Source organism: Pholcus phalangioides, unplaced genomic scaffold (genome assembly GCF_987345545.1).
Source record: "Pholcus phalangioides strain wild (caught in Gottingen) unplaced genomic scaffold, Ppha-v1.0 ptg000007l_1, whole genome shotgun sequence".
Lineage (NCBI taxonomy): Eukaryota > Metazoa > Arthropoda > Arachnida > Araneae > Pholcidae > Pholcus > Pholcus phalangioides.
In genome coordinates, this window is record NW_028301600.1 from 62,610,940 (window position 1) to 62,626,127 (window position 15,188).

The window sequence follows — 15,188 nt, forward strand, 5'->3', positions numbered from 1 at the left end:
TCTAGTATTTCTTCCTGGTACTTGCTTTATTCATAATTTTCATAATTCCACATTTTTTTTAAAAGTTAAAGCGGTTAAGAAAGTGGTGAATTTGGTATTCATGTGAAATGATGTGGTGTCACGAAAATTGTATTGTTGCGTTATAATTTAACGGTTATATTTCGGTAGATATTGTGGCTTTAATAATCCGTCATGAAATACGTAATATGTATGTTTTATTGATGTTTTTTATCAGATAGAAATTCATTTTTTTTGCCTTTTTTGTGCTTTTAGTACGCGTGGATAGTTATTTTAGCTTATCAAAAATATTCAAGAAAAGTTTAGTTTTGTATATTTTCAATGTATGTAGGTTATCTTATACACTAAGTTTTATTTACACTGTTTTATTACAAGTAAGTTTTTGAAGCTGAAAAATACATGATATATATACTGAAGCCGTTTTGACCCCCATCTTGGTCTTTTATCGAATTTTTGATCTTGGACATGTGAAGGTTAAGTTTCGAGTCCCAAAGATAACGTTGTAAAAATTATAAATTCTCTTGCACATAACCGTCGTACAGGGCCGCCCACATCAGAGGCGGAGCCTGGTATGAAAACAATTTCGGGGCTCCTTAGAACGATTTCATATTTTTGTGGGAGGGGGCATCGGGCATCCAAAAATTCATGCATTATCACAGAAACTACACGAATGCTGAAAAATATCTACTCACCATTGAAAATTCAGAATTAATCAAAGCCAAAATCTCAGAATTGATGGAAATTCAGAATTGTTAGGTGAAAATCCTAGAATTGTTAGGTGAAAATCCCGGAATTGATGGAGATTCAGAATTAATGAGAGAAATAATTACAGAATTTATGACAAAAATAATTACGGAATTAATTACGGAATTGATGACGGAATTAATTACAAAATTGATGACGGAATTAATTACAAAATTGATGACAAATAATTTCAGAATTGATGAACATCTTTAGAATCAAATCAATTGAAACTTAGACATCTTGAAACTATGAAACAATGTATTTGATAAATACATGTTTATCTTTTTCACTTCTTAGCCCAGGCAATTTGTGAATGAACCCTCGCAAAATTACAACAGAAGCTTTTTAAATTACTTTTTAATCAATAATCATTACTGAACGGAAACAACGTATCCAAAATCAGACTTAAAATTGAAGCACCTTTAAACAGTGCACAAAAGTCCACTATTTCTTTCAAATTACTGCTTAAAATATTTTTTGTCCAAATTCAAATAGTTTATTATTATTATCATACAATTGCAGCAATATGAGAAAAGAGAAAAAAAAAATTTACCGAGAGATCGAGAAATATGACCAAACGAAAAAAAGAGACGAAAGAAAGATAATTAAAGAAATGTTTCAATAAAGCAAAGCAACTTTAATTAATCATTCATCACTTTCATCAGATTCATAGTTAGAAGTGAGGTTGTTTTACATCCATTGATTTGGCACAACCCATAACGTGTTGAAAAGAGTAGTCTATTACGCTTGCTAAGTAGCATCGTAAAGTAGCGCAGTTTGTCTTGCAGGAACAACGAATCATATTGAGTAGCTTATCTGGAGCTGGTGGTAAGTCACAGAGTATTGCGTAGCATGCGTTATTTTTTACATGCCTCAGCTCGATTCATTCTTCAGTAGCTTTCCAGATATTTATTTGTAAGTTCGATAGCTATGATATTTTGTAGAAGAATCCGTCACACAGTGGTCAATATAGCGAATTTAGGAGGAAAAAAAATGTTTTCTCGGAAACTAATGAATATTTTTGAAAAAATCTTTTTGCTTCACATCAAAAATAGGCATCCACACAGGCTGAGAAGTATAATTGAAAAATACTAACGTTTGGTAATTTTAAAACTATTTTGGCATGATTACTACATTTTCTACATTTTTGCAATTCTTTCTATTTCAATGAAATAATTGCTTATTTCCATAATTAATCTTTTCAGCTTTTACTGATGTTTCCTACTTTTCAGCTTTTACTGATGTTTCCTACTTTTCAGCTTTCACTGATGTTTCCTACTTTTCAGCTTTTACTGATGTTTCCTACTTTTCTGCTTGACTGTCTCCAAAATATAATAATGCTTCACTCATATTTATCACGAATAATATTTAAAAAATTATAATAATACCAAAGCACATTCTAAACAAAATATTGCCGCCGTGAAAACTTGGGGGAACACTTAATTGAAGTTTAATATGTAAAAAATCAAAAATTTTTTTACTCTAAAAATAATAAGATATTCTCTTATAACACAAAACATTAAAAATAAACAGTGAAAATAAACAAAATCTATGATTTGTGGGCTTGATTACCGATTGAACATTTAAAATCGCCATGCTGAATTTTTCTAGAAGAAACGTGTCAAGGTCTTGTTACTACTTCTCCACTTTTTTGATAAGAAACTGATGAAACATTTAATTTTCAGATGAAACTTACTATTCTTGACTTCCAGGTTATGTTCAAATTTTGACTTTTCATCAATATATTGGATTAACAGGTCTGCTGACTTTTTAAAAGGCAAGCTCAACCCACCATTAGTGCGAATAACGTCAAAAAACTCTACACGAGTCACACATAAAGCCATTTCAAAAATTTCTTACGTAAAAAGGAGCGGCTGGCGTTGGCTACGCATAGTGCAAAACGTTCACCAACAGTGTGTGGAACATCCGAAAAAACATTTCACGATTGAACAGAGTTAAACCTTTTTTTTATAACTCACTTCTTGTACTCAAAACTACTCAAAAATAAGCCAAACTTTAAGGACGAATTACAAAAATTATTTACTCTACTCGGAGCTTGGAAAATAACTAACCGAAAAGGACAGAGAACTAAAAATGAAAATATATCAAAAAGAACTTCATGGTTTCATTCTAACGCAACCGAGTAACAACCTAAGAAAGTTAAGTTTTTCATGACAGAGCCTCATCTGACTGAGTCATTACCTTCCTTTGACCCCCCGGGATATAAACAAATATCACCCCAAGATGCACCAGACATTTCTCTATACACCCATATATGGTTTTTTTTCTCCCGAGCAAGAACTTCATTTTTTATTTTTTTCCAGCTAATTTCCCGATTTGGACCACTGTGCGTCGGGGGCAAATCCGTCTAGGTCTGAAAAATGATCTTGCTGTGGTTACCTTCCCTACTAACATTTTGTGATGTAGTTTCGCTGTGTATTCCAGTGACTGGCAGTCATAAAATAGAGAAGCATTGCTTTTCTCCCAGCGACAGCGATATCATAATGTAGGCACGAATAAGAACAAAATGTTTTTGCAACATAACGTAGCTCTGTCCCCTTCATTAGTTTAACAAATACTCGGGATTTCCCAATCGAAAAAATTCTGGATGTGGTATCGCAGCGGTGAAATCATGCAGAAACAGGAGCAACTCGCAGTTTTCACGATCTAATAGAGATTGCACATGGAGGATATCATATACAGAGCGTCCATAATTAAAAGACCCTATTTTTAAGGAACCTACAGGCGAAACCAGCCATCAGAAAAGTGGGAAATTTTGTGGAGGACTTCATGAAGTGATGAGAATTTGTTTCAGGGGGAAAAATTAGTTGCACATGTCGTCACCGGAGGGCGTTTTATTAAGAAATGACATATTTAGGAAAACGTTTACAATTTTATCAATTGTTAAACACTTTTACAATTGTTTTTGCTATCATTTTTGGGGATCATTTTCAGATACGATGTGAAATAGCAAGATCGCATGTTCCACAACAAGTTGTTCCACTCGGCAGTTGTGAGTATTGACTGCATCATCCAAGTTAAAATGCGCTTCGTCTGTCCAGAAGAAAGTCCGAGGCCATTCTGAATCGACCTCAACACGAGCTAGAAACTTCAGTTAGAACCGAATGCTGAATTACTTCTAGGGTGGGGGAATGGTGCTACAAAAGCAGTGGGTGCTTTTGCACCCACTGCATCCTCAGATCTGACGTCACTGTGTCTGGCCCGGGATCCTGGATCAAACACGGGGGCCTCAAAAGTATTGAAATCTTTCACAAATTCTGAAAATTATGTTTTTCATAAATTTTTGTTTTTGTTCGTCCTTGTCAGAAACTTTCCTGACACAGGGGTACAACAGAAACGGCGACATGAACACACAAAAAGATTGCTACCGAAGGGAGTCTCACATGAAGGGATTGGCGCACCAACCTCTCGGTGTGTATAGAATAAAAAGGCTGCCGTTCAACATCAGCAATAAGTTGTAGGTCCCAGTTTAATTAGCCCTCGTGTGCAGAAAATGACCGTTGTGCGACAAAAATGATCGGTGATCAATTTCCGATTATTTTACTTTCTGATTCTAATTTTTTTTTAATCAATATTGAATATTTGATGAATCTGGAATTATATTATTTCCAATCATCAAAATTATAATTAGTTTCCGAGTTTTATTTTAAATTAATTCCCATTTTTCATTGATTTTTTTTTTTGGCTTTTAGTGACACTTTTGTTTAGATATTTGTTCGCGCAATGGCCTAGGTTTTCGAAGCAGTGCAAATCGAACAGAAACCTTTTCCTACGCGAGTAAATACGACAAGCGAAAACTTTTCGTTGGTATTTCTTCTCGGCTAGCCTTTTGTTTTGTAATTTCAATTCTCTTTTTACCATTAAATGTCTTCCGACGCAAAACATGAACATTTATTCCAGCAGTTGAAACTACGTACATTGCGATAGCTCCGGCTATCTTCATTTATACCATCTGCTTCCTTTTGCGAAACGTTAACTACGTCTGCTCCATTGTCTAATTTTTGCTCCCAAATCGTAAAAATATCAGTACTGTCCATTTTTATACAGCAAATCAGTTGCTATAATACTACAAATGCACAAAAAATCAGAAAAAAAAAATCTCACAAGAGTAATGAAAAACACAACCTAACACGACGCATCACTGCCCGCTATTTTAGCTCCGTTTACATGGGGTATGAAAAAATCGGTTTCTTTGATGTCTGGCTATAGGGAAAAATCTCAATAAAGGATTATGGGAAAGAGGAAGAAACCACCAATATACTGTATATAGGGTGTAAATCTTTCTGCCTTTATTTTTCTCTACGAGGGAAAAAAAGTTGTCTCGCTATCTCCAATCTGGCTCATGTAAACAAGGTTTTGAAATCCGTTTTTAGCAATGTTCCCATTTTCTTATTTTGTCTGATTTGGGATATATTGTTTATTATTGATTACTGATTAAAATACAATTTACAAAGTTTTTGTTGCAATTTTGCCAGGATTAAGGGTATTTTTATCTTAGTTTGCCTGGACTATGTCGTAAGTGTGGGGCCTGGTGTGACTGCACCTGTCGCACACCCCTGCGATGACTCTGCCTTTGCATTTTGAACAATAAAATATTTAAATAACCATAATTTTACTCGAATAGAAATATTCGAAACATTCTTCAAAAATGATTATGCAATCTTTTGTGGTAATCGCACCTTTTTAAATTTCTGATGAAAGTTACCTCACACTGAAATTCCTATTCAATACGAGAGCTTAAAATATACAACTTTTAGAAAAGTTTATTTGTGTTAGTCTGCTAATGTATGTAGATCAAACCCTTCAAGTTCTCTTTCGAAATCCGCTACGTTAGAAACTCCTGAGATGACAGAATTTTCTTTACTAAAAGTAATTTTGAAAGATATGCTTACATTAATTAAAATACCAATATATATACTCTCTGGGAAGATGTTACGTAACACCCAACATGATATTAACTTGTGTTTAAGCAACTGAAAATTATGCTCTGCTGATTCTCTTTCACAGTCATTGTTTAAGAAATGATTTTTAAGCATTTATATTCCTTTGGTTCCTGAGAAACCTTTCGATTTTCGTCTTTTTTAAGTGGTATTTTCTTTCCGTGGAAGATTACTTTTAATTGGTGTTTTCTCATGTGAATGATATAAGATGTATGCTTATATAGAACTCAAGGTATAATGAGCACATAATGAAGAACATTCCTAATCCTATTCCCGAGTGTTTCTACTATAAACCGCGCATTCACCTAGTAAACATTCTTTTAACGAATTTCCAACGAATTAATACATGCTGGGAAATGTTTTGTATGTACGGTATATCTGCGTGCACTTAAGTTGATCATTCATTTGATCATTTTTGTCGCACCACGGTCATTTTCTGCTCACGAGGGCTTATTAGACGGGACCTACATTTTATTGCCGATTCCGAACGGCAGGTTTGTTTTTTATACTCGTCGAAGGGTTGGTACGCTAACTCCTCGATGGGGGACTCCTGGCGGTAGCAATTTTTTCCTGCGGTCTTATTGTCGTTTTTGTTGGACCCCTGTGTCAGGAAATTTTTCTGACAAGGACGAACCGGGTACCGAACTCGCGACACCTCTAAACATCCTTTGGTACTTTAGGCGAGCATCTTATCGACCTAGGTTACCGCGCCCGTGCACTTAAGTTATATATAATTTCTGTGTGTCAGGTGTACGAGATGTACTGCCATATATCTTCCAAATTGGAAGTGAAAGTAGAAAATGTATAGAGAGGGAAACGTGCGCGACGTCACTCTCCGCTGTTCATATAAAGTACGAAAGACTGGATGCCAAGCGGATATGAAGCATTCCTCCGATTCGCGTGAAGTTGGTGGTTCGATTTCCTGCAGAGGCATGTGAATATTCCTTCCAGACTTCATCTCCACTTGGTATCCAGGTTTTCATGCTTCGAAAGTAGAAAATGCCAGAAATTTTGTGTTTTATAAGTATCATGTAGATGGTTTTACTTGTTAAACCGGCCCTGCTTTACTGCCACTAAGGCAATTTAATACTATTTTACCCCCGAAGAGGTGACTGTGTGGAAACTTTCTTTTTTTGGAACCTAACAGTGTGTATGGTACTGCCAAAGTCCGAAGCGCGGCAAATTTGCGAAATGGCTGAGACGTTAGGCCAAAGTCCGATTTTCAGAAATTATTCAGGCTTTGACGGGTTATTCACGAAGCGACCGAAGATCCCTGGCCAAAGTTCGATCTACTGATGTAATACGGTCCGGCAGGCATCAAATCCATTTTGTCATCTCCAACGTGTAGTAAATGGCTATACAGTATATAGTAACTGTATTGGATTAAATCCACGTGTGTGTGAGAGAGAGAGACAAGGGGAAAAATGCAAATTTGAGAGAAAAACTATTTTTATATAATACGGACAAAGTTTTTTCTGTCACATTTGGAAAAAAATGATTACCGCCTCGTGACTGCGGTTTAATGTGTTGCTATAGCTAACGTGGACATAATTATCATGAAAAATACGGCAACTTGGTGATGACCCCGAATCATATCCTTTGTTATCGGACTTCACGAACTGGCTGGCCAAAACCGGAAATTTGGACATTGCAGTCCAGTTTTTTCAGTTTCAATGAAATTGGCATGTACACACATATATCATCCCCCCTCATGCCAAAGGCACGAATGTTCAATGTCCTTTGAAAAAAAACTGCGGGAAATGACGCTTGAATGTTCACTCTACTCATATTACTGTATGGAAGTTATTTTCCTAAAATGTTTCGTGACGTGTTTCGATAGGGAAACACATTCGCGTTTCTGGCAAAACTCAGATAGCAAAATAAGGTATCGAACCAGCTGATAAAAAATGTGAAAATTTGCACATTCTTGTTTCTAGCATGAGGGGGACGATATGTAAAATTCATCAATGTATGTTTCACGTGCTGCTACCTGTTTTTTAATTCAGAAACTGACTATGAATAAATATTCTTACGACCGTATGAAAACCAACTCTATTCGACCACCTCCGTGTCATCTGTGAGGGTAAAACCCGGGTCCTCCCTTAAATGGCCATTGCAATGCACACACGCAGTACAGTAACTCCCTTTTCTTGATTGATATTGTGCAACGAATTGAGACCGATTGAATCATTCACCACAGCACATCTTTAATGCTGTCGGAGGTCTATTATGAGCAATCGGAGACGACGGGTATTACAGGTATATAAACCAGCGCGTGATGCGGCTGACGATGTATAAATAGCGGTTTTAGTGTTACAAGAAAACGGTGAAGTGTATTTGGTAGTATTTATAGATGGTAATGATCATTTTCTTCAAGAATTCGTTCTTCAGGTCACCGTGCCCCATGTGTGTAGTGAATATATTCAAATTTATAAAGTTCTATTATTCGTTATACACGAGATGTGTATCGCTTATTAGCTTCCTGGAGATATTTATTCTCTTCTTTTGTTTTCATGGGAAAAATCCAGCAATATTTTCTTTTTTTGTATCAACATCGCTTTCATTATCCTTTACACATATGTACACTGCTTTCTTTGTAGTTTTGAGGATGGAACAACCCATATTGTCGTTAGCCTTAATTTTTGCACATTGGTAAGCAAGCAGTAATTACAAAGTTCACAGATTTACTATTTAACGATTTCAAGAAATCGGTATAAATTCAACTTTTGTAATTTGAATAGCACCAATAGAACAATTCAGTTTCATGTGTGTGTGTTAACTATATATCATCGTATATATATTTAGCAGATGAAAAATAATGTTAATTATTTTTTAAAAAAGGCCAATTTATTATCATTTCAAGGTTTTGAATTTCTTCAAGTTTTTGTCGTGAAATTCGAACGTTTATTGTGAAAAATGTTTTCTAAAGAAAGTTATTAGCTCAAAAGAATTTAGAACATTTTGGAAAGTAAAAGAAAAATTATATATACTAATTCGGTATATATATACTGAAGATATTTGTGTGTGTGTGTGAAAAATAACCCAATACAAGAAAACTAAAATTAATAAGAATATTTATTTAAGCCTTTCAGAAGAATATCAAATAACAGTTTTATTTTTAAGAGTTTACGATATTTTATTACTTTTAATCGATTGATAACTAGCCACGTAGTTTAGGTACGATCTTGTCTCTCGACCGGTCTTGGTTTGGAAATGGTTTCGATTTTAAGAGTAGTTTTACCCCATTTTTTTTTGGAAAAATTAAATGAGTGAACAACAGTTAATCTCTGCAGAGTATCTGAAAATAGCGTCTAAATTTATTGTATACATCGTTAATATTCGGATGCATCGCAATATCGTTAATATATTCGTATCATAGTAAATATCATATAAATTCGGGCGGGATATGATTTTTCGCGAGAGTACTTTCTTTTCAAAATTCAAGCTGATGTCTTTTAAGGAACATAGTATTATAATTTTCTTAAACTATGATAAAATTCAATCTACAGACGTTTGTTGTTACAAAGATTAAACAAGTATGTGTTTACGGTTATTTGCTGCTCGTATTTTAATGTTAGGAATATTATTTTCTATTCTTGTAAAGCTTTAAATTCGATAAAATTATAAATCGCATGTTTGGCTTAATCCTGTTCCAATACGTTCTGGCGGCCCACCTCTACAGGCATGCGGCAAGCTAAATCCTGTACAATTCAAAATATTTACGACAATTTTTTTTTATCATCAGTGGTTAAAGAACATTGGTAAAAAAAACACGATACATTTTGGCATAATTATTTTATTCATCTACGCATGAGATACAATTTTAATTTTCACAACATCTATGAATGATATATGTATATACTATTGAGACAAATTCATAGTATACACGAATCACGACGAATATATAAATACATAATCGATTCCCACATGCTCAAAGTACATAAAAAGTCTTTCAAAAATTTCTCATGGTTCAAGATTTTGTAAATGTAATCTCATAAAAATATCCATCATTCAGATCATATCGTCAATGCAGCCTCATTTTAAAACGATGTCCGTATATTCAATCTGCTGTTGAAATTCAACAAACTATAAGCTTCATGTTCAGGCACACTTTCAACAAACAAGAATTTTTATACTTTCAACTTCGGCTATATAATGAAATATAGGTATGATACTATATTTGTAAGGTCAGGGTCATTTCTCAACACATAATTTTATAGAAACACGAATTGTTGGTAAAAAATAAGCATTGTAACAGAGAACGGCAAATCACATAGATAATTATTTTCATTATTGTCTACATTCTTTTACACTTGCAACATCTTGACGTGGAATACATCAGATAAACAGATTATTATATTTCACATTTATGATTACAACTGCTATAGCTAAGTCATAATGTACATAGATTTTTTCCAACCTACACATTTAAGCTCAGAGACAATTTTAAAAACACCTTATTACCATCTCAGATAAGAGTTAATGCACAGATGGGCAACATACAATTGAAATTACTCGTGACATTCATAATAATGAAAGCACATATATTCACGGCAATTACTCAATAGTTTGAGTTGATAGCAGTTACTTTTTATAATTTTTTTCCCATTAAACTTTTGAACCTTGCAGAACAATTCTAGGATTGTTTCTGTCTCGAGCCGGATCTCTCTCGAAGCAGAGCAGCTTTCGAAAGGCACTTCGGAAATCCGGGCTAAATATCGTGTATATAATGGGATTAATCATTGAATTGATGTATCCAAGCCAAAGTAATATACTTGCCGCCAAGTTGCTTATTTCCAAATTTGGACAAAAGGGCATAATCAAAGCCATCAGAAAAAATGGAAGCCAGCAAACAACAAACACTCCGGTGATGATCGCTAAAATTTTAGCAGCTTTTTTTTCACGCTTTGCCTCGATGCTGCTGCGTTTTGTTTTCTTACGGCGTTTTTTCTGGTGAATTGGAGTTGTAGTATTACTGTTTCCTGCAGTACTGCCGTTGACTGTACTATTATCAGAATCCTGAACTGATACTGAGAGCTCTGATTTTGGACTCATTTCTAATGCCGGGGGTGCCAAATTCTGAGCAGAAACTTTTTGTGTACCCAAAACAACTCGATTTCCAGGACGATTTCGTATCCTCTGTTTCGCTACTTTGTAAATTCTCCAATATAAGAATAGTGTGAGACTCAGAGGACCATAAAACGTAGAAAAAGTAGCGAAAACTTGATATCCCACATCTTGGCTTACCAAACATCGTTTATCTTCAAGTACGCGCCTCCCAAAGTCCGGATCCTTCCATCCAATTGCTGGAGGTAACGATACTGTGCAAGCTATTGCCCAAGCGGCAGAGATCATACAGCCTGTTCTGAATCCATTTCTTTTCCTAATGTAATCTAGCTTAGTAACAGACCAATATCGATGCAGGGCTATAGCTAGAAGGTGAAGTATTGAAGCTGTGCAGCAAAGAACGTCAAAGCATGTCCATAAATCACAAAGAACCGTTCCATACGGCCATTTTTCGGCTACTTCTGAAATTACCGCGAAAGGCATAACCAAGCATGCTACCAGAAGATCAGCAACTGCTAGTGATACAACCAAGGAATTTCCTACGCATTGCAACGATTTTTCCTTAACAATCGAAACAATTACCAAAGTATTTCCTGCTATGGTCAATAAAATTATTGTCCCTAATGTGATACATAAAATTATCTGCCTTAAAAAACGTGGAGATACTTCAATGAATATCTCTGTCGAATTGGTCGTATTAAGCTGGTCATCCATCAGTTCCGCGATGAATGATAAATTTTCATTATTGTTATCGTTCATATCAGTCAGATTACAGCTATCGAGGTTGCCGTCTATTATGCAGGGAGTGCTATTCATGATTATAGATCGCTTCGAAATTGAGCTTGTTTCCAAGTCTGAAAATATAGATACATAAAAAATATTTTAACGTTTTCCCAATTACAAATGTAGGAAACCTAGAAGTGTAAAAAAAATATAAATCGGAAATCAAATAAAATATATATTTAAATCATAACACACTACCTGAACATAGTAAAGGTCCGTTCACACGGGTTAAGTAATTTAAAAACCAAATATAAATTTAAACATAAATTTTAAGTGAGTTCAAGCGTTAAACAGTGTGTTAAGTAATTGTAAATTAACAATTTAGAGGTTACGTTGACAAGTAGAACAGCACACCCAGCCCATTTATTATATTAAGTAGGCACTATGTGCATGAACCGGTGGGCATGGCCTCGTAAGCTCGTTCTTCTGGTTATATACTAAACTAAAATACTTGTTTACTTGTTAATTAACGTAGGGACAAAACTTTTCTGCTTGACTACTTAAAACTAAGTTAACTAAATGTTATTAAACTAGTGTAAACGGGCCTTTAGGGGCATGAATGAATGAACGCCTGAACTCTGCCGACGGACTTATCCCATTGCCGAGATCTCCTCCAGGTCAGCTTCGTGGAAAAGTCTGGAATATGTACCTAACATTCTGCGTGCGCATATAGTATGGTATCTGATTTTTTAGTGCTGGCATCTATATTTCAGAAATGAAGTGAGTGAAGTGTAATGATTGAATTATTTGTATCGTTGTAAGCCTGTTGTTTTCTGTGGCAAGACTTTTAAACGGGGAGATTGGCTTGCATTCGCGAAGTTGGTAACCACAGAAAACTAACTTCACAGGCAACCGTCACTGTGGCACCGGTGGGGTTAAAACCGGGGATCTCGCGAAGGGCCTTTATGGCCCTTCGCGAAATTTCGTGAATCCCGAAGGAAAGGATCGAGCTTTGGTGCCTTATCAAGGAGAACGGACTCATCGTTATCCCTTTTTTAAGAAAAAAACTGGTTTGCCACTCCAAGTGGCATCTAATCATTGAAAAAAAGAGCAGGATAGCGAACAGTGATTGGCTATAGCGATAATACTGACGTCACACTTTTGCTCAAAAATAGCAGTTGAATCCGCTTAGTATTTCAATGAGATTTGATTGAGCTGAAAATTATTGGCGTAATGATAAAAATGAATGATTCCTAAAACAGAGCAGCAGTACAATTACGGCTGAATTTGCGGTACATCGTTTGGTCATATTTAATTGCATCTCATACCACCTCGTTCTGTTGTACATGCTGCAATATCATCTGTCGAGGAGTCAAACAGACATGCAATATTGTCCTACACGGCCACTGGAGCGGCAACTACACGGTTATTAATGGGGATGCGGTTTGTGCTTCCACTGTTATGACTGCAGGATATACGATGATTCGTATATTGACAACACTTGGATCTACATAACAACAGGTCACAATCTACGTGTTTGCATAGTTTTATTATTGCATAACTTTTACTTCGTGGTGCGGAAATTTCATTATCCGTGAGTGTACTCGATGTACATGATAAAAAAATTAACCTTACTTGATTTGGATATTGATTCAACAGTAAACGGGTAATATCAATACTGCTTTTGATGACGATAAAAGCATGCTATTCTAATTATCGTTTTTTCAGATTTAAGATAAACACTATTTCTCAAAGTTCTTCCAGAAAAATCTTCGGGGATAAAAAAGAATGTATGATCCGTGAGAAAACAACGTTTAATTCTATCTAAAAAGTTCAGGAAGTCGAAGAACATCCAAGTAAATAAGACGATAGTCTTAGTGGCTGTTTCCCGTTCCCTCGTCAAAATAAACACATGATACGGAAAAAACCACATCCACAAGCAGGTGCATAGGAAAGCCTAATGCGGTGACTGTGTGAGAATATGTCAACTTTTTATTCTTGTTCGGAAAGTCAATAAAAGTTCCAGACATGCGGAAATGTGCCAAAAAAACTCGTCTCAGAAATCTCCCAAAGGAAATGTTTAGAGCTTTTTTCCCCTTGTCTAATTGGAACTATAAATCTGGGTTATTACACATTGCATGGCGTACGTTTATCAGATTGTTTAAAATCAGAGGCAAAAAGAAATTGAGAGGCCACAAAAATACCTAACCTCTACGGATATTACTTGGTAAATCACAACAACAACAAAAAATAAATAAAGCTGAAATATATTGCCGGCCATGCCCGATCAAAGCATCAGGACGTGTACCTCCTCCCCCATGAAATTTCACAGTTCAATAACAAAGTTTTTTTTAAATGTCAAATCCTTATTTTTTCTTTGCATCCTTAATCACCCTCCCCCCCCCCCAGAGTTTTTCCCATACCCCCGCTACTTGTAATTCTTGTTATTCAAAAAGTAAACTCTTATTAACGTTGAGGGAGCCAAAAAAGGTCATTTACTTGGTCGAAAATGCAATGGCCGTTAACCAGTACACTTTAGATAGGCTTGGGGGAAGGACGGGGGGGGGGGGTTCGTGAGCTTGGATGAGAAAACAATTTAAACATTGTTTCTACATTGCGATATACAGGACTACCTGTTACCCGCGGCTTTACTCGCGTGGATTTGGTAATCTGAATATTACTCGACGATGATTCTCCCCTATAACAGAAGTCCTCATGGCCCCCTTGGGGGTTGCATTTTCAGAAATCCCAATTTATTGGGTATCTATATTATAGAATATAATACTGAACACAAATTTCATATCTATAGCTTCAGCGCTTTCGGCCAACACCACCTATAGAACAAGGCCTCCGCACGAAACTCGTGACGTCACTGAAGAAGGCCATTTCCTCTATTGCCATTGGATATAGTAGGCCGACGCATGCAATATCTTTACCTTTTCTTGCAGTATATACATTGGCAATACGAGAAATGGACTTCTCATTGACGTCACTAGCTTCGTGCGGAGGCCTTGTTCTGTAGGTGGTGTTGTTTCGGCTCGGCCCTGATAGCCCCATATAAACTTTGAACTGCCTTATGGATGCCCCCCCCCCCCAGAGGTGAAATTCAAAAAATCACTTCTTAATACGATTAAATACTCGACGTTTGGGTTTACCCAAAATTCAAAACGAACACGGCTATACGCGTTTCAGAACTAAAAGAAGTTCTTTCATGAGTAGCAGAAACAAAGAAGAAAAAGAAATATTGAAAAAACTCCTTATAGCGGGAGTTACTCGCTGTTGTAGGCAAGAGTCAAATTCAAAATGAACCGGCAACAAAAGAGCAAGAGGACGGAAAAAAGAAGAAAAATGGCGGAGCCAATCACAACCGAGAACGTGATAGTGATGCTGATGGAGAAGAATAATTATTGTAGAAACTGTTGCCAGATTTTTGAGAAGGGAGGTGTGCTAGATAGGTCGTTGACCAACTGGTTTGTGTTTTTGTTGATGTGGAGTGATTCGAAGAAATCCAAGTCAGACAGTGAGGGACATTTTTGGATGATTTTGGCAGAAGAGAAGTCAAATTTATGGTCAAAGGACCAGCAGTGTTGGGCTATGGATGAGCGGTTAAGGTCTTGGTTGCTTACGTATCTTCTATGCTCATTTAAATGTATACGTTTTTTAGAGCAGTTTTAT

General features: G+C 35.9%; 1 pseudogene across 4 annotated transcripts in view; it reads right to left on the minus strand.

The window, feature by feature from the left end:
* Nucleotides 1-9,614: 9,614 nt before the first annotated feature.
* The window catches only part of LOC149085606 (5-hydroxytryptamine receptor pseudogene), a 66,541-nt pseudogene continuing 60,967 nt past the window's right edge, over nt 9,615-15,188 (minus strand). For all 4 annotated transcript variants that reach the window (XR_016192891.1, XR_016192890.1, XR_016192892.1 and 1 more), the window contains one exon: nt 9,615-11,644. The product of XR_016192891.1 is annotated as a 5-hydroxytryptamine receptor pseudogene, transcript variant X3 (transcript). The remainder of the gene's footprint in view (nt 11,645-15,188) is intronic.